The 20,239-nt window shown below is 35.2% G+C and overlaps 1 protein-coding gene and 1 pseudogene across 1 annotated transcript in view; both read left to right on the top strand.

The window, feature by feature from the left end:
- Nucleotides 1-20,239, top strand: part of GRM5 (glutamate metabotropic receptor 5) — a 549,187-nt gene that overhangs the window by 94,060 nt on the left and 434,888 nt on the right.
- On the top strand, nt 475-624 carry LOC119256473 (U1 spliceosomal RNA; annotated as a pseudogene).

Raw genomic sequence — 20,239 nt, 5'->3', positions numbered from 1 at the left:
ACTTCCTAGTGTATGTCCACTTGATAATTATGTATTATCCATCAGTGTCCCTTGTCAACAATTTTCATTTGAAATCTATTTCATCTGATATAAGTATGGCTGTCCCTGCCTTCTTTTGGGGGTCGTTCACTTGTAGAATTGTTTTCCAGTCCTTTACCTTTAAGCTATGTTTATCTTTGGTTCATAGGTATCTTTCCAGGACCACAGCAAAAGGTTGGGTTCTGTTTTCTAATCCAGCCTGCTACTCTGTGTCTTTTTCTTGGTGAGTTTAATCTGTTTATGCTTAGGGTGCTTATTGATACATGAGTGTCTATAGTTGCCATTTTGTTTATTGTTTGTATTTCCATTCATTACCTTTTCCGGTCCTTCCCATTCATTCCTCTGTTGGTTTATAATTTAAGGCATCTTGTAATATTTCTAGGAGTGGGGTAGCAAATTTCTGAAGATTTTGTTTGTTTGAGAAAGTCCTCTTTTATACTTACCTAGCAGGGAAGATAACAGTGATCACAGAGGTGGTTTTCCCAGTGTGAGGCTTATCCATTGCACTCCGGATGTGCTGACCCCTGCGATTTCCTCGACTGCATAATTTATGGTAGTGGGTGACTGCATTCTCACTTTCCCCAAAATAAGAAGAAAAAAGAAAGAGAAGGTCCTTTCCTACCCCCACCCCCTCATATAGGAAGGAGAGTTTTGCATTGCTTGGCTTGCATTTTTTATTTGGGAGATTTTTGAATATGTTGTTCCGTTCTCTTTTCAGTCATAGTGTTTCCTCAGAGAAGTCTGATGTCAGCCTAATTGGTTTTCCTTTAGTAGTTATCTGTTTCTTTCTCTTTTTTTTTAGATTTTATTTATTTGTTTTTGCATACAGGAACTGGGTTTCAGGCTAGAGGAGCAAGGTGATGAGAGGTTCACTAGAGACAGAGTGGGAAGAACAGGAGAACAGGCAGAGCTATTGAAATACACTGCTGAGGGGAGCAGTGGGCAAAACAGGAGAGGTCTGCTGCACCATGGGGTTAGCTCCCTGGCCAGGGATTGAACTCAGGCATTCAGGTGGCCCTTCATATGGTAGTGCTGAGACTTAACCTCTAAGCAACCAGAGAGGCCTGTTATCTGTTTCCTCCTCATCATCAGCTTCATTATTTTTTCTTTGTCTTGGACTTTTGGAAGCATCACTATTATGTGTCTTGCTGTAATTCTCCTTTTGTTGTGGTAATTTGGTGTTCGTCTATCTTCCTGTGTGTCTGTTTTCATTTCCTTCTTCATGTTTGAGAAGTTCTCTTCTATTATTTCCTTGAATAAGTTTGTGGTTTCTTTGTCTCTTTCTTCACCTTCTAGGATTCCTATGATGTTTATATTTCCTTTCCTTGTGGTGTCATATTTTTTGAAATGTTTGTTCATTATTTTTCCTTTGTACTTCTCATTCTTATCATTTTCTTCTTTAATTATTTTTTTTTGTATGGCAGAGAAATTCTTCAGTGTCAGTGTTTTTGAGTTCTGGGTACTGATTTTCTTTTTTGTGATGTGTTGTTTTATGGTGTGTTGCCTATTTGTATTTTGCTTTCGCACTGTTGTTTGCTTTCAGATGTGTTCTATATGTACCACACACCAGGACCTACAAGCATGTCTTCAGTGTGCTCCTACTGGGATGTTGGCAACTGGTTTCCTGGTCAGGTCTGGTTCTGTCATACCAGGCTTTGCAAAGACTATGATATTGTGTATGATCTGATGGGCCCTATAGGTCACCATATCTCTGTCCACTGCTGCTCTCTCCCCTTACATGAGTGTCTTCACAACTAGTACCAGACAGGGTCAATGCAAATGCATAGAGGTTCATACAGACTCTAATGATATGTGTGAGCTTAAAGGCACTCTCCCAGATGACTGTTTCTCACCGTGGGGTTGCTGGGCCCTCCCTCTATTTGCCTGGCTTCATTCAGAGGGCAGGGCCAGATGGGTTCAGCACAGCCACACCAGAGTTCATGCAGTTTCTGCTGTTGATTGTTGGCCCTGTGTGGTCGCTGCTTTCTGTGTTGCTTCCCAGCCCTCCCTCTACCTGCCTGTCTTCACTCACAAGGGCCAACATTTCAATTTGCTATTTCAACATTCAGTCTTTCCAATATGCTGTTGTTATTTATTTGAATAAATTCTGCATTAGGTGATTACATAAATAGAAAAGAGGCATATTTACATGGTTGCAATTAGTTATGCATAATCCTCAATTAATAATAAAAGTATGCAAGCAGCAACTTTTTAAAGTTTGGTCGCATTATAACATCTGGTAGGCATATCAATGAATATTTTGTGCTCTTTTAGATTCAAATCCATTGACTAATTTTATACTTTGAATGAAACTTTTCCCTCAATGACTTTGTAACCCCATTCATTGATCATTTTGAAGATACCAATTCACTAAGTTTTGAATCTATTCCAAATGTTGACACATTGTATTATATATTAATACTTCATAAATCTCATTTGTTAAAATCACCACTGACCTATTTAGCAGTTTTTTTTTTAATTTAGAACACATTTAATTATTTTTCTTAATTTTTGAAATTATTTTGTTGTTGGATTGGTAGAGTATATGTTTTGGATATCAACTCCACTGATATGTGTAAATAGAATCTCCAATTAAGTAGTATTATCTTTTCATTTTAATGGTTATATCTTTATAACCATTACGCAGTGACATTTTAGTTTGATGTAGCTTCCTTTATTTATTTTTTTTTAGTTTGTTTCAGTGTTCTTTATTTATTTCTATAGAGAGAATTTTATTTTTTACCATTTTATTTTATGTAATTCTTACATCATTTTCATTTTTGCACAATGTATGCATTTTCAGTTGGTTATATTCCCCATACAATTGGACCCCCCCTTATTTTGACCCTAATCCTTCCTCTCCCTTCCCCTCCCCCCTGTAGTGTGTCTCTGATTTATAGTTGCTTGTTAATTTTGATTTTTACTTTGTATTACTTAGTAAAATTACTAATTAATTAGTAATTAGTAATCTTTTTTCTGGTCCCTTATTTAGGTTTTCTTAATTCCTGCTATGAGTGAGACCATCCAGTATTTTTTTTTTAATTTCTGATTTATTTCGCTGAGCATGATCCCTTCTAGCTCCATCCATGTTGCTGTAATCAGGGAAATGCAAATCAAAACTACAATGAGATATCATCTTACACCTCTGAGAGTGGCACATATTAAAAAAAAAAAAAAACAAACTCGCAACAAAAAATGTTGGCAAGGTTGTGGAGAAAAAGGACTCTCCTTCATTGCTGGTGGGAGTGCAAACTGGTCCAACCACTATGGAAAGCTGTGTGGAGATATCTTGACCTACTAAAGATAGAGTTTCCATATGATCCAGCAATTCCACTCCTAGGTATTACACAAATGACACAGAAACATTAATTCCAAAGGGCACCTGCATCCCTATGATTATAGCAGCACTATTTACAATAGTTAAGCTTTGGAAACAACCCAAATGCCCAAAAATAAGTGACTGGATCAAGAAGATGTGGTGCACATACACAATGGAATATTACTCAGTAGTCAAAAAGATAAACACATGCAGTTTGTACCTATGTTTATTTTTGAGTTAGTTTTTGCCATTGTAATCAAGTCCCCAAATATATCACTAACCCATTGCTATAGAATGTTTTGCTTAGGCTTCCTTCTGTGTATTTTATGGTCTCAGGGTCTTACATTCAAGTCTTTAATCATTTTGATTTAATCTTTGTGCCTGGTGTGAGATGGTGGTATTATTAATTTTTTTTCATGTTTCTTTCCAGTTTTCCCAGTTCCATTTGCTGAAGAGACTGTACCCTTTGTCATAGAATAATTGTTCATATATGTGTGTTTTTACTTGTGGGTTTTAAATTCTATTCCAATGATCTTTGTGTTTGGTTTTACTCTAATGCCATACTCTTCTGATTACTATCACTTTGTAGTATAGTTTAAAGTATGGGAGTATAAAATCTCCATTTTTTTTTGTCAGGATTGCTTTAGATATTTAGCACTTGTGCTTCATTAATGTTTGTTTTATTTTCTTCAAGAATGTCATAGGAATTTTAATAGAGATTATAATAAATCTGGGTATTTGCTTGGGTATGATGGTTGTTTTAGTAATATTAACCCTTCAGCCTATGATCAGAGAATATCTTTGCATTTCTTTTTTAAAAATTTATTTATTTATGCATTAAAACTTTTTGGTGTAGCCAGAGGTGTTGGGTGAGAAGATTAACCAGAGACAGAATGAGAAGCAGAATAGGCAGAGCTACTTAAACACACTGCTGAGAGAAGCAGTGGGCAAGACAGGAGAGGTCTGCTGCACCATGTGGGTTAGCTCCCTGGCTGGCTGGGGATCAAACTCATGCTGTAGTGGCTGGCAATTGCTTGATAGTACTGTGTCTTTAACCCCAGCACTAGCAGGGAGGCCCTGCATTTCTTTTTATATTCTATTTCTTTTAATGATATTTTATGCTTTACATCCTGTTCTAAGTTTATTCCTATGGATTTAATTCTTTTCGATGCAATGGATAATGAGATTGTTTTATCTCATTCTTTCTCATCTAGCTCATTGTTTGTATATAGGACCACAACTGATTTTTATAAATTGATTTTGTAACCTGTCAATTTACTGTACAGATGCTTCAATTAGTTATGTTAGTGTTGTCTTTAGGCTATATGCTACCATGTCATCTTCAAATAGTGGTAGTTTTACTTCTTTTTCCAATTTGGATTCAGTATTTTATCTTTGTCTTGCATAATTGCTCTATCCAGCAGTTCCAATATTATTTTGAATAATATTCTCTATAGTATAATAGTATATTTTATAATAGTATAATAAGAATAAAAATCCTTGTCTAATAGCTGATGTTGAATGAAAAACGGTATTTTTAATGTGATTTCTAATAAGTACAAAATTTTACTTCTCTATGCAACTGTCATGGGATTTGCACCAAACCACTACAATATATCTGATAGATAAAATTATAGAATAACTTTCATATTGGAATAGAATAGGAAGCCCAGAAATAAACCTACACAAAGATATACAGATAATATTTGACAAAGGTGCCACAATCATACAATGGAGAAAAGAAAACCTTCTAACAGTGTTGAGAAATATGGATGGTCACATGCAAAAATATGAAACTAGATCCATATTTACCCCATATCAAAAATTTAATTAAAAATTGATTACATATTTTGATACCATACTTAAGATACTTAAAAAAAAACAGTATATCTAATGAAAATACATTCAGAAATGTAATACCTGCAACAAGGGGAAGAAAAGCCAAAAAAATAAAAAACAAAGTGGGACTATATCAAACTATAAGCATATGATAAATTAGCCAGCATCACTTATTATAAGGGGATGCAAATAAAAACCACAATAAGATAACTCACCCCTTTGAGAATGGCATATAGTGAAAAGAATGGAAACACCAAATGCTGGCATAAGTATGAAGAAAAAGAAACATCCACTCTTTTTGGCAATGCAAGTTTGTATAGCTGCTATAGAAAATTTTATGAATATGCTTTAAAAAATAAAAATGAAAATTTTATATGATCCAACTATACCTCTGCTAGATATTTACCCCCAAACATGAAAACTTTAATATGAAATGATATTCAGGAAACTGAAGGCAGGAGGACTGTGTCTGGCAGGCAGACAGTACTTCTGTATTTCACTCTCTCTGTGTTTGTCCCTTTGACATTTCTGACCATGTAACTACCTAAATTGAGCAGCTACCCCTTAACAGGGTGGACCTTGAGTTGATTATTCTAAGTGAAGTAAGTCAAAGAGTAAAAGGCAGAGATACCAGATGGCTTCAGTACCTGTGGAGTATAAATAATCTCTTGGTTGGAGATCTTTCCCTTTCAGTGTTTTGGCTATATCCTGCTATTCCCTTCTGGCCTATGAGGTTTCTGCTGAGAGATCCACTGGCAGTCTCATAGGGATTCCTTTGCAAGTGCCTTTGTTTTTCTCTCACAGTTTTAAGGATTCGCTTTATCTTTAATTTTTGCCATAATAGTTGTGATGTGTCTTGGTGTGTGTCTGGGTTTACTTTGTTTGAAACTTTTTGAAATTCTAGGATCTGGATATTTCCTTCAAAAGGATTCTCCTTTTGAATCCCCTGTAATGTTTCTCTTCTTAATGATATCCCTTAAGTCTCTCTAGTTATCTTTTTAAAAATTCTTGTTTCTTTTGCTGTTCTTTTGGGATGCTTCCACGAACCTATCATTCAACTTGATGATTTGTTCCTCAAACTTCACTGATTCTAATGATGAACACTGGTATTGCATTTTTTTCATTGTAGCTATTGTCTCCTTTAACTCTATTACTTATGTTTGGAACATTGTTCTATTTTCTCTGTCCTTGTAATTATAATTTTGTCCATCCATTGTTCACTTAATTTCAGTGAACATTATCAAAAATATTGTTGCTTTCAAGTCTTCTTGTGGTAGTTTGCTTAGTTCTTTTGCATTGGATTTTTTTCCCTAGACTTTTGTATTAATCTACCAATTAATGTGAATTTCTCTGCCTCCTCATTCTGTTTGATACTGTATTGTTTATTTCTAGTGATTAACCTAAGAATTTTTCATTCTCATTCCTGCTGTAATTGTTTCATGTTCAAATTGAAGGTTGCAGGATATTGTTTTAGGATGTTGACTTTGGATTATGTGTTTTCTGTTATTCTATGGGATGAAATCTCATCACTAATAAGGATGACCAGAGTTCAAGAACTAGAGTGGTGTGCTATCCAAGAATCCGGCCTATAAGATGGAGCTGAGGGAGATGGAGGGTGAGTAGTTTGTTGCAGTAGAGTGTCAAGGAGGGTATACTCTCTCTGGGGACTGTACCTGCTTGAGCTCAGGAAAAGATATACAATTGGTGCTCTTTGAGAAGTGCCATATTATAACTAATCCTTCAGTTAAGTCTGGCTCAACTCTTAGCAGGTTTTGGGGGCAGTGTCTTCACCCTAAGTATCTGGCAAAAGAAGAGTGACTGTGGGGCTGTGGCTGGGCCAAAGTAGAAACTGTAGGTGCTTATATTCTATATTGTAACTAGACTGTTCAAAAGTCGGTGGGGTCAAAAAAGGGCAGGGGGAGATGTTTTATGGTACTGAATGCATTGGCTAAAAGCAAACCCTGGGCTCTCTGCTTCCAACAATCCCATAAGGTAGAATTCCCTCCAGAAAAGATTCATCTCCTCTGTCACTGCATGTGAGTGAGACCCAGGAGGTCCATGGAGTCTGATCTTGAGAAAGGTGGGATCACTAGAGCTATACTTAAGCAAGCTCCAGTCACTTTTGATGTTTAATCATAGCATGCCCCACAGATAGAGTTCTCTGTAAAGTCATGCTCTCTTGTCTACTATACATGAGTGGTCCTCTGCGAAGACTGCAATGACTGGGCATGGGAGAGACTGATTTTAACAAATATGGTTCCTGGCATAACTATATATCAGGTTTCCTAATCTTTCTTATAGATTCTGTCTTCTGACAATCATTAAATATAAAATTCTCTGTTAAATAAATTTGCTCCAATACAGATACAGATCAACTGCACCTTTAAGGGCAAGAAACATTTTTCAGGATCTTGCTAGTCTGATATCCTACTTCAATTTCCTGGAGCACTAAGTATTAAAAAACTGTTAAGTTTATGGTAGTATGTTGTTTTCTAAGTTTCTTATTTTTTCCTTAAATACCATGGGTATAAATATGGTCAGTCATTTTATTTAGAGTGAAAGACTCACTTCATTGAATTTTGAGAAAATCTAGTGATTTTTCTGATTCCAGATAGATATTCCAGTCTAAATAACAATTATTTGAATGTTGGTTATTCTTTCTAGTAAGTTAAACTCCCATGAAAAAAGTGATCGGTTCATCTCACTGATTAGTCTCTTAGGTACTGTTCCAAGAGAAAACCATTCTACTATTGTATACAAAAATATTGATTGTGTATCCCTGCTATTTTACTATATAGAAACTTTAAAAGATGTGTATTAGTAGGAAGGATTGCTATAAGTAAAACAAATATTTTTTTTTAATTGTCAGTAAAAGTGTGTGGTAGAAAAATAAATCTTTCAGTTTGGTACTTCTCTCTTGACTTATATTAAAATACAAGAATCTTTTATCAACACTTGTCTTTGTATCATCAGAACACATTTCCATACAGTGGAAAAATACAAATAATGTCTTAGCAATACTATGAACATAATTTGACATTGTGGATTCCTGAAGAGTTTTTTCAAAATGTCTAGGTATTCATGGTCATTCCTTGAAAATTATTTAATTAAAACATTAGATAAACACTTGTTGTATTTCTGGTATGATTAGGGTTTGATAAATTTAGGATTTGAATTTACTTTATGTCAGGTCTTTTTTAATGAAATCATTACACCGCATGAGCATTAGATTCCATAATATCAAGATACAAGGACTTAGTAAGAGGGATTTTGACTGAGAACCACAGAGTTCTGCTGTTAAAATGAGTTATAACCCTAAATACCTGCTTTTGAAATTTACCTTAGTTTATGATCTGAACCTGTACTTTGCCCACTCCTATAGTGAAATCATTTAAAGGATATTATTATGTACTTATAATTTACCAAAATCTAGAGATACATAAATAAATTAACACAATGAAACCTGTCCAATTATTGTTGCACGATGAATTGCATTATAGTGGCTAGTTAAAAAAATAAACTCCCAGAAAAATGATGAACTGCAACCAGATCTTAAAATATATGAGGAGACTTAGAGCCTTGGTTAAAGTGGCTACATAAGAGAAAGTCTTGCATGTGAATATAACATTTCCTTTTCATGATATGGTTAGATTGGTGTTCTTAGAATTTGAAAAAAATTAAATATATTGCTTCTTTGCCATGCTATGTACTGAAAAAGAAAACTGCATAAAGTCCCTGAATGTTTCTCTACCCGTTTTGCTATTCAAATCATGGTCTGTCTTCTCTTTTACTTTTTTATTTATTTTTGATAAACCAACTGACTATTATAATAAGTTTAAAACATTTAGATTAAAAACATTCATATTTTTCAAGTATAAATTGAGCATAATTTAAGCAAATTTTATAATTTTTATTTAAATTTAGAGAAGCAACTCATAGTTAAAAGAGTAAATATATGTTAATTATCTTGAAAATATACATATAGTAACTATGTATATGGAAGCTTTATGTGTTAAGATAGATTAAAAAAGCAACCAAGTGGAAATAGAGTTTTATCTGTGCTGTGAATTTTTTTTTCCGAGCTTTTATTTTTAGTTTTTGTTATCATTTTCACATAGGACTGGGGTGTAAGCCAGAGGTATAGCAGGGGGCCAGAGGATTCACCAGAGACAGGATGAGGAGCAGAACAGGTGGATTTACTGTAATGCACTGCTAAGGGGAGCAGCAGGCGAGACAGGAGAGGTTTGCAGTGCTATATGTGGATTACCTTCCTGGCTGGGGATGAAACTCAGGCCTAAGTGGTGATAGCACTGGGACTAACCACTAGGCCACCAGGGAGGCCCCTATGTTATGAAATTAAAATAGCACAAATATTGTTGTAAAGAATTAATCACACATTGCGCTTATAGAAAGTGGAATATAGAGAAACAAAGCAACCAGTCAGATAAAATGTGGGGGAAACAAAGAAATGAGTAAAATAAAACCAAACCAGTTAGAAACCATAGAAATGTGACTGCAGAATTAAAGCCAGCAGAGAGGGAAGGAGGGAGGCCACTGAGGGAGGGTGCACAGTGGACCTTGGTGGAAGACTATGGAGCCTTGGTGTTAGGTACGATTTGGTAACACATCTGAAATATCTTATCCTGTACCTCTAAGTCATATACAGGATTGTGAATCGATGCTGCCTCAATAAAAAAAAAATCTTAAAAATAATGTAGATATGAATGCCATGAAAATGAAGAATGGAGAAAAGGAGACTTCATCGGGTTCTGAAGCCTAAGCTTAAATTTTGACTTCTTTGAAAGAAACTCAGATAAACCTATAAGAATTATGTCTTTTGACTCAAGCTAAAACAAAGTGGATTAAAATGAACTATACTGTAAATTATTCACTCATTAAACACATTATTAATTCTGAACCTACATGTACTGGACTTGATCCAAGAGAGTAACATATAAGGTGTTTTCAGTCTCTTACCTTTGATCCTTCTCCTATTCACTCATGAATCTTTGTTCTTCCAAATTCCCCCAGATTTATTTGACTGTTGAACACCAACCAACAACAGTGTACCCTTAGCTCATTTACTTTGAGCTCTTTTGCGATTTATAGCTGTATCTATCTATCTATCTATCTATCTATCTATCTATCTATCTATCTATCTAGCTAGCTAGCTAGCTATCTATCTAGCTAGCTACCTACTTATCTACCTACCTATCCAGCTATCATGTATCATCTACCCCTTCCAGCTCCATCCATGTTTATCATTTTTGATAGCTAATATTCCATTTATATATATATATATATATACGCACACACACACACACACATACACAAACACACACACACTATCTTCTTGATCCACTAAGCTGTATTTGAGCAGTTGCATCCCTATTGTGGCTGTTGTAAATAGAGCAGCAGTAAACATGGGGTGTTGTTTCCTTTCAAATTAACATTTTTGAATTTTTTTCAGGTACATGCTTAGTAATAAAATTACTTGGTCAGATACATTTTTAATCTTTTGCAGTAACTCCATATTGTTTCACATAGGGACTGGGCCAGTCTGAATCACACCAACAGTGTAGGAGGATTGCCTTTTCAACATATCCTCAAAAGCAATTGTTATTTCTGGTATTTGATAAAAACAAAGAATTATAATCCATATGACTTGCAAAACTAGTGGTTACCTATCATGGATACCAATAACAAGATTTTGAAATGTTGTTTTGTTTTCATTCACCAAGATTTTAACATCATAGTGAATTTAGGAAAGAAAATGCTACTTATTTTGTATTGTAGGCGTAAAAAGAGAACAACAAACTAGCATAGCTGGTCAATACCAGGATCTATCTCAAGTTTAAATTTAGTTCTGCCTTCTAGAGACTGTTTATCCCCTAAGCGCTTCACCTGCCTGATCTAATTTAACCCTCATATCTAACTGTGTTGTACTAAATAATCCTAATTTTATAGATGAATAAAAGATAAGGTAACTGTCAAAAATTGAGGGGAGAACTAAGGTTTGGAAAAAAAAAACTCAGAGTTATCAGAGGTTTTTTATTCTAAATGTGTTACCAGTTATCATTCTCAATTTTGTAATTTTAAAATAAGAATATAATGTGTATATGGGAACTCAGTGGTTTGAGACAGTATTCATTATTTAGTTCTATAGAGAGTATCAGAATGTAAATATCTAAATCACTCATAACAAATGAATGTCTCTCCTTGATATGGTTTTAGTGGCAATTCTTTAATATTTCCAGTGTTATATGTATAAATGTTTAAAACATGTAATTAAACAAAATAAACTTTCATATGAAATTCATTGCAATTTTTAAAACAAATTATTTTTTTTTTAATTAAGTACATTTTTCTTACATTCTTATTTTTTTGTCAACATAGGGCTTCTCTCCTCTGGTTTTATCACCACCCAAACACTATATACAATAGCCAAAATAAGGAAATCCATGAAATTTTTTAAATGCAGCTTTAAGGAATACTGGTTCATTATTACTACAAGATGAAAAATATAGAGTCTAGGATTTGAAATCACATAGACTTGAGCAAGTTGATGCTTATTAAATATATAAGACACTGGGGCCTCCCATGGTGGTGCATTGATTGAGAGCTGGGCTGCGAAGCTGCCCGGCGCAGCCTCTCTAGTGCTGGTTCGATCCCCGGCCGCATGTCGAGGGTCCCACATGGCACGCAGACCTCTCCTGCAGTGCCTGCTGCTCCCCTGAGCAGTGTATTTCGTCAGTCTGCCTGTTCTGCTCCCCGCTCTGGCTCTGGTGAATTCTCTCACCCTCCTGTGCTTCTTACTGTACCCAGTGCTTGTATAAATAAATAAATAAATCTTTTGAAAAAAAAAATATATAAGACACTGGACAAGTTACCTTATCTCTGTTAGCACTAGTTTCCTCAAATGTAAAATGTGGCTTGTGTAAGCAAAAGAGACAATAACAAAAACAAAGAGAAACCCCACCAACTGGGAGAACATTTTTGCACCCAACACTAATGATAAAGGACTGATCACAAAAATCTGCAAAGAGCTGATGAGACTCAGCAACAACAAAGAAAATAATCCAGTCAAAAAATGGGCAGAAGAGCTAAAAAGAAACTTCTCTGAAGAGGAAATGCAAATGGCCAACAGACATATGAAAAAATGTTCAACATCACTTGTAATCAGGGAAATGCAAATCAAAACTACCATGAGATACCATCTCACACCAGTGAGAATGGCACATATTAAAAAAAAAAACTAGCAACAACAAATGTTGGCGAGGATGTGGAGAAAAAGGAACTCTTGTGCACTGTTGGTGGGAGTGCAAACTGGTCCAACCACTATGGAGAGCTGTGTGGAGATTTCTGGACCTACTAAACATAGAGCTTCCATATGATCCAGCAATTCCACTCCTAGGTATTTACCCAAAGGACACAGAAACATCAATTCCAAAGAGCACCTGCACTCCTATGTTATAGCAGCACTGTTTACAATAGCTAAGCTTTGGAAACAACCCAAATGCCCAAAAATAGATGACTGGATCAAGAAGATGTGGTACATATACACCATGGAATATTATTCAGCATTCAAAAAAGATAAACACATGCAATTTGCAGCAACATGGATGGCACTGGAAGGGATCATGCTCAGCGAAATAAGCCAAAAAGAAAAAGAAAAATACCGGATGGTCTCACTCATAGCAGGAATCTAGAAAACTTAAATAAGGGACCAGGAAAATGAATATAAGAAAGTGAAAATCAAAATCAACAAAAAACTATGAACCAGAGACACTTTTTGGGGGGTGGGGGGCGGGAGGGGAAGGATTGGGGTCAGAATGGGGCGTTTGCAATTGTATGGGGGAATATAAAAATAAAATTTAATATTAAAAAAAATGTGGCTTGTGTATTTTTTATGAGATGATATACTTAAATTGTTGACAAAGCAAATGATATAGAATAAACACTTTTTGTATCAACTAGAAGTCAAAGGCAAGAAGGCACAGATGAGAGCCAAAGCTGAAAAGACTATAATAGCGAGATCACAAAGTACCTTGTATGCCTATATTAAAATCTAAAAGACTAAGAGTAAGAAGTAATTCACACTCATAGATTAAAAAATAACCTTTACAATTGGAAATGATTTTAGATTTACAGGAAAGTTACAAAAAAAAAGTCAAACAATTCCTGTGTACCCTTCTAGATCTGCAAATATTGATGTCTTATATAATAATGGTCTATCGATCTATCTATAGTTCATGTACATATCTAATATATGAACATAAATGTACTAGATTTTTTTTTAAGATTTATTTATTTATACAAGCACTGGGTACAGTCAGAAGGGCGGGAGAGTGAGAGAATTCACCAGAACCAGAGGGGAGAGCAGAGCAGGCAGACTGACAAAGTACACTGCTGAGGGGAGCAGCGGGCGTGGCAGGAGAGGTCTGCGCGCCATGTGGGACCCTCGCCGGTGGCCGGGGATAGAACCGGTGCTGCAGAGGCCATGGGCAGCTTTGCAACCCAGCACTCAACCTCTGCACCGACGGGGAGGCCCACATGTACTAGATTTGATCCAAGAGACTAAATAGCATATAAGGTGGATTCAGCTTGATTCAGCTCTCTTGCTCATGAGCACACACTCACTTTTGCTCTCTCTCTCTCTCTCTCTCTCTCTCTCTCTCTCTCTCTCTCTCTCTCTCTCTCTCCTCTCTCTCTCTCTTTATCCTCATCCCCCAAGCCTTTTGTCTTGAATATGTAAGAAACTGGGACTAGAAAGGACCACAGCCGAACCACACAGTAGCATAAATAGGACCATGTCTTTCTTTCATAGACCTCCATGTGTCTGCTCAGTTACACATTTATTTCAGTTCAAAATCTTTTCAGGAAGTGACTTTTTCCACAAAAAAGGAATTTAAATCCCCTCTCTCTCCTGAAGAGCAGAGAGAGGACAAAATTCTCAACCTGTACATAGAAAGGCAGGCACAGCAATTCCTGCATGTAGTAGGAAAGGCCATGAATCATAAAAATCACAATGATCTCTCTGCATATGCATATGTGATAAATATGTGCATGAGAATAAATGAGACTCTAGACATAAATGAAACTATTCTCCTAGCAGGGATTTCTTTAATATTTATTTGACAGTTTATGTCAGACTCACATTTCATTTATACGTTATATACAGAAGTATGTTAAAGTTAGAAAATATATGATTGCTCCATATTACGGTAAATGAAATATCAAAAAATAATTTAATTTAGTTTTTGGAATCAAAAATTAAACCCTCCACATTCTATGAAATCATGATGGTTGCACTGATTTGACTCTCCAAGACTTGTGAGGTTTCTGTTGTTTTTATAGACAAGTTGCTCTCAGGATGGGCTAAGGATTCATCACAGAAATCCAGAGCCATTTTTATCTGCCTGTGACTCTGACCACTACTAAAGTCATTCATTGAGTTTAGATAATTAACCGCATCAAGGATGAAACTGCATTGCTTAGTATGAATATAAATTGTGGGTCTTTGTGAAGTGGATTTATAATAGGACTAGGATTCTATTAGAGAAAGTGGGAAGTAAAGTAGGGCCCTGAGAAATCCCGCTGTACTTATGTCTTCTCTAATACAGTAAAAAATTGTTGTAAATCTTAAAAACATAAATTGAAGCTGGGAATTATGTATTGACTCATCTCTTCCACTAACTGGGTCATTGTCTTTGGATGGGCTGCTTTCCCTGTCTGAACCAGAGTTTACTCATCAATGAATGAATATAATATATACTGACCAGATAAAATATAGATTGTATGACATAACACATATAGAGCACCCTGTATAGTAACTGGCTCACATGAGTTCCTCAAAGCATTGCCTACTCTCTCCCTTCTCTCCAAAATAAACTTTTAGAACAAGTCAGTTGTAAGATAAGTTTGAACAAGTGGAAGAAAAATGTTACTACTACAAAATAAATTATGCAGAATTTTCTATATGATATCAAACAAAGCACATGGTATTCCTACAACATTTTCTAAACAGACATGATAAATGTAATCAGAAAGAAAATATCTGTAATATATTCCCATGATATTGACTCCCTTGGTGTGGATCTGTTGCTTTTTAAGAGAAAATTATTCTACCTATCTTCACCAGGACATTTTCAAGTCAAGTAATACTCCGTTCAATTGCCAGTATATAACTTAAATGTTTTTAGGTAATTATATGCATAGTAAATGATTTTTCTTTATACAAAATTTCCCTCCATAGCAAATAATCCTTCCTAGAACATTGTGGTTGATGAAGTGTAATAGCTTGTATTAAAATTTTAATCTTTTGGGCCTCACCGGTGGCGCAGCAGTTGAGTGCTGTGTTGCGAAGCTGCCCACAGCCTCTGCAGCGTTGGTTCGATCCCCAGCTGCTCCCTGGCCACCGGAGGAGGGTCCCACATGGTGCGCAGACCTCTCCTGCCGCCCGCTGCTCCCCTCAGCAGTGTCCTTTGGTCCTTCTACCTGCTCTTCTCCCTGCTCTGGCTCTGGTGAATTCTCTCACCCCCCCCCCGCCCCCGCTCTTCTGACTGTACCCAGTGCGTGTATAAATAAATAAATAAATGTTTAAAAAAAATTTAATCTTTCAAGTACAGAAAGTGTCATCATTCACTCAGAGTAAGTCCAAACCTCTTGGCCTATGACATCATTTCAGAAACTCAAAATTATTTTGCAATTTAAATGTGTGAATTCTGAATGGAAGTTTATTTTTTTAAGATTTATTTATTTATACATACAAGAGCTGGGGTACAGGCCAGAGGTGTGAAGCAGGGTGGTAAGAGGATTCACCAGAGACATAGTGGGGAGCAGAACAGGCAGACTGACAAAATACACTGCTGAGGGGAGCAGCAGGCAAGACAGGAGAGGTCTGCTGCACCATGTGAGTTGCTCGCTGGCAGGCCAGGAGTCAAACTCGTGCTGCAGAGGTTGCAGATTGCTTCATAGTGCTGTGCTTAACCTCTTGTGCCACCATTGAGGCCCTGGAACCATGTTTTTAAAAACAGCCCATTTTTTCAAAGACTTTAGATATCAAAAACTATCAGCTATTTCAAGGTGTCATGCATTCTGCAGAGGGGGAGAAGGGAGTAGAATCAAAACAGGGGTGGGAAGAGCACAAGGGATCATGGTGATGGTTCATGGGTGGTGGGAATTTCACAGGGGCTATAACTGAGATGAAAATGCATACATTGTACAAAAATGAAAATTGATGTAAAATATATATATATAATAAAATAATAATAAAAATAAAGGGGGCATGTTTAAAAACATGTAGAATGAATTTCTCTAAATCATTTAACATTTTTCTTCAGTTGGATAAACCATATTAAAAATCCTTTCAAATGAACTTATAATTTCAAAGTAAAGTTTTGCATGAATCTCAGTCTATTCACACCAGAAAAAACTAGGGAAAACTGATATTCTCTGGTGAAGAAGTAGTAGTTTACTAGAGAGAAAATTATTCACTTATTCATTCACTATCTAAGCAGGCAATATAAATTTTAAAATATACTAAGCTTGTGGGAAAAATCAACTATTTTTACGTTTTTACTTGCTGTCGAAGGAACATTTACAGAATATTGTTTTTTTTTTTTTAGCAATTTTTTTTAGATTTATTTATTTATTTGTTTGTTTATATATTTATTTATACAAGCACTGGGTACAGTCAGAAGCACGGGAGGGTGAGAGAATTCACCAGAGCCAGAGCAGGGAGCAGAGCAGGCAGAAGGACCAAAGTACACTGCTGAGGGGAGCAGCGGGTGGCAGGAGAGGTCTGCGCGCCATGTGGGACCCTCCTCCGGGGGCCTGGGAGCAGCCGGGGATGGAACCGGCGCTGCAGAGGCTGCGGGCAGCTTCGCAACCCAGCGCTCAACCGCTGCGCCACCGGGGAGGCCCCATTTACAGAATATTGTATCCCCAAAATTTGAGTACACAATTCTCAAGTGCACATGGAAAGTTTGAGTATATCTCAAAAGTTGAGTTATAAAATATGTGTCAATAAATTAATTTATTTATTTATTCAAAAAAGTAAATATATGTTTAGAATACTACTAAATCACACTTGGTATCAAACTGGCTTTGGATACTGAGATCAACAATTACTGAGTGTATTTTCTATGTATGATAGCGTGCTAGTAATAATGAAGAATACAGTGTTAAAAAACAGCATCATCAATACCTCAAAAACTCTATTATGTCTAAAATTTAAAAAATAATAACTATCATTGACTCATTTTGTGCCTACCTCTGTGTTTAGCACTTGGATTTTTAAGTCTACTCCTTCTAACTATCCCTTATATTAGGCATTATTATTTCTACTTATTATGTTAAAAAAAAAGCCAAAGTCTTTAAAAGATATTATTCAGGTTACTGCAATGTTATTTTAATGAAAAAATAGTACCCCAAACAAACAAAGCTAAAGGAACTAGCTGATACCAGTCATACCCTGTAAGAAATATTGAAAGGAACTCACTATACAATTTAAAGAAAAGAAAATCCACAAAAATACTGAACAAGGAAATAGATGGAATAAAAAAAAATAAAGAAAAAAAATGGCAGTAGGTTAACCCAACTATCTGTTGTATCCAGGACACCTATTTAAGTTACAATGAACAATGTATGCTCAATGTAAATAGTTGGAAAACAATAGTTGGTAAATAAAACCCCTAAAAAGATAGAAACAGTTACACATCAGATAAAATATTATTCCATCTATGATGATAAAAGGACACAGAGATGGGTATTATATAATTATTTAAGTTGTGAATATACCAGGAAACCATAACAATCATCAACTTATATGTATCAAATGATAGTGAATGGCAATATATAAGCAATCATTATTAGTCTCAAAACATAAGTTGGCAGTAACACAATAGAAGTAGGGGGCAGGGGATTTCAATACTCCATTTTCATCAGTGTACATATCAAACTGCCAGAAAGCCAGAAAAATTACTAATTTGTGAAACTGAACAACAGATTACTGAATGATAATTGGGTTAATAAGGGAATTAAAAAAAAAAAAACATACCTTGGGAAAAAGGAAAATGAAGATACAACTTACCAGAATATACTTGACATAGCAAAAGCAATAATAAGAGAGAAATATAAAGTAATACAGGCCCACATCAAAAAAATGAGATGGCATTCAACTAAATAATGTTACCAGCCCAATTAAAAATATAGAAAAAAATGATCTAACAAAACAAATTATGTTTAAAAGAGTAAATAGTAAAAATTAGACTAGAAATAAAGAAGGTAGAACTAAAAGATACAGTAATAAAGCTCATTCAAACCAAAGGCTGATATTTGAAAAAAAAAAAAATGAACAACATAGTTAAACCTGTAGCTAGGTTTACGAAGAAAAACAAGGAAGAACACTAATAAATATAATTAGAAATGAAAGAAGAGAAGTTACACCAGATATCTCAGAAGTACATGAACATCTGTATGCCACAGAGTTGAATCAAAGAAATGGGCAATTTCTCAGAAATATGCATCTTTCCAAGATAGAATCAGGAAAAAATACAAAACCTGAACACCAATTACAAGAACTGGAATTGAAATAGTTATCAAGAGTACACCCCAAAAAAAAAATCCAAAGGGCAGATGGTTTCACTAATGAATTCTACCAATTTTTCAAGGAAAAGTTAATACTTATATTTTTCTAACCCTTCAAAAAAAATGCTTCCAAACACATTTTATGAAGTTAATATTACTCCGATATATATGTAGGCAAGAGCATCACACAAAAAAAAATTCCAAATTTCATTCTCAATGAACATAGGTGTAAATATCCTCAACAAAATCTTAGAAACAGAATTTCATCTAAACATTAAAATGATCATATGGCATAACTGAATGTAAATTATCCAAGAATTGCAGAGATGTTTCAATATCCAAATATTGATTAATATTTTCCACCACATAAACAAAAGGAAATACAAAAATCATATGATCATCTCCATGATTGAGAAAAGCAAATGGCCATTTTCAACATCCATTTATGATAAAAATACTCCAAACTTAACATAACAGAGACCTTATAATCACATTGTCTGTAGTGGTATGTTTGTATAGTTGCCTACAATATCAAGAGAAACTAAAGAATATATATAAATAAATGGGACTGCATCAAACTAAAAGCATCTGAACAGTGAATCACTGCAACAAAAATTCACACTTATGGAATGGGAAGCTATATTTGCCTGACATTCATCTAATAAGAGACTAATATCCAATATCTCAAAAACTTACAAATCAACAAAAAGGAAACTGATTTTTCCAAACTGAAAATGTGCAGTATAGCTAAAGAGAAAATTCACCACAGAAGATATACAGATAGCAAATGGACATGAAAAAAATGCTCCTTATAACTTATCATCAGGAAAATGCAAATCAAACCACAGTGAGATCTCACCTCACACCTGTGAGAATGACCAATATAATGACCAGAAATCACACACACATGCACACACACACAAACACACACACAATGTTAGGGATTTGGAGGAAAATGGGCCACCTGTACACTATTGGTAGGATTGAATATTGGTCTAGACCTTATGAAAACAGTATGGCATTTTCCCAAAAAAATCAAAATCAGATGTACCATACTATCCAGCAATCCCACTCCAATACATCCAATAGAATATTGCAATAACACTAATTTGAAATAATATATGCATTCTTATGGTCATTGCTACACTATTTATAATAGCCAATTCATAGAAACAACCTGAGTGGATTATAAAGAAGTGGCATATAGACATAGTGGAATATCACTGAGCTATAAGAAAAAAAAATGACTCTTGCCATTTGTAACAAGATGGATGGAACTTGGAAAAAAAAAAAAGATGGATGGAACTGGGAAGTATAACGATAAGGAAATGAGACAGAATGGGGAAGAAAGATATCAGATGTTTTAACTTATATGAGAGGTATATAGACAAAATATAAAGAGTTAGATATAACCAAACAATAACAAAACCCAGAAATCTGATTCTAGAATTG

This window comes from Talpa occidentalis, unplaced genomic scaffold (genome assembly GCF_014898055.3).
Source record: "Talpa occidentalis isolate TD23 unplaced genomic scaffold, MPIMG_talOcc4v2.1 talOcc4.3, whole genome shotgun sequence".
Taxonomy (NCBI): Eukaryota; Metazoa; Chordata; class Mammalia; order Eulipotyphla; family Talpidae; genus Talpa; species Talpa occidentalis.
The sequence above is the reverse complement of the archived record's forward strand: the minus strand, read 5'-3'. Positions and strand labels throughout refer to the sequence as shown.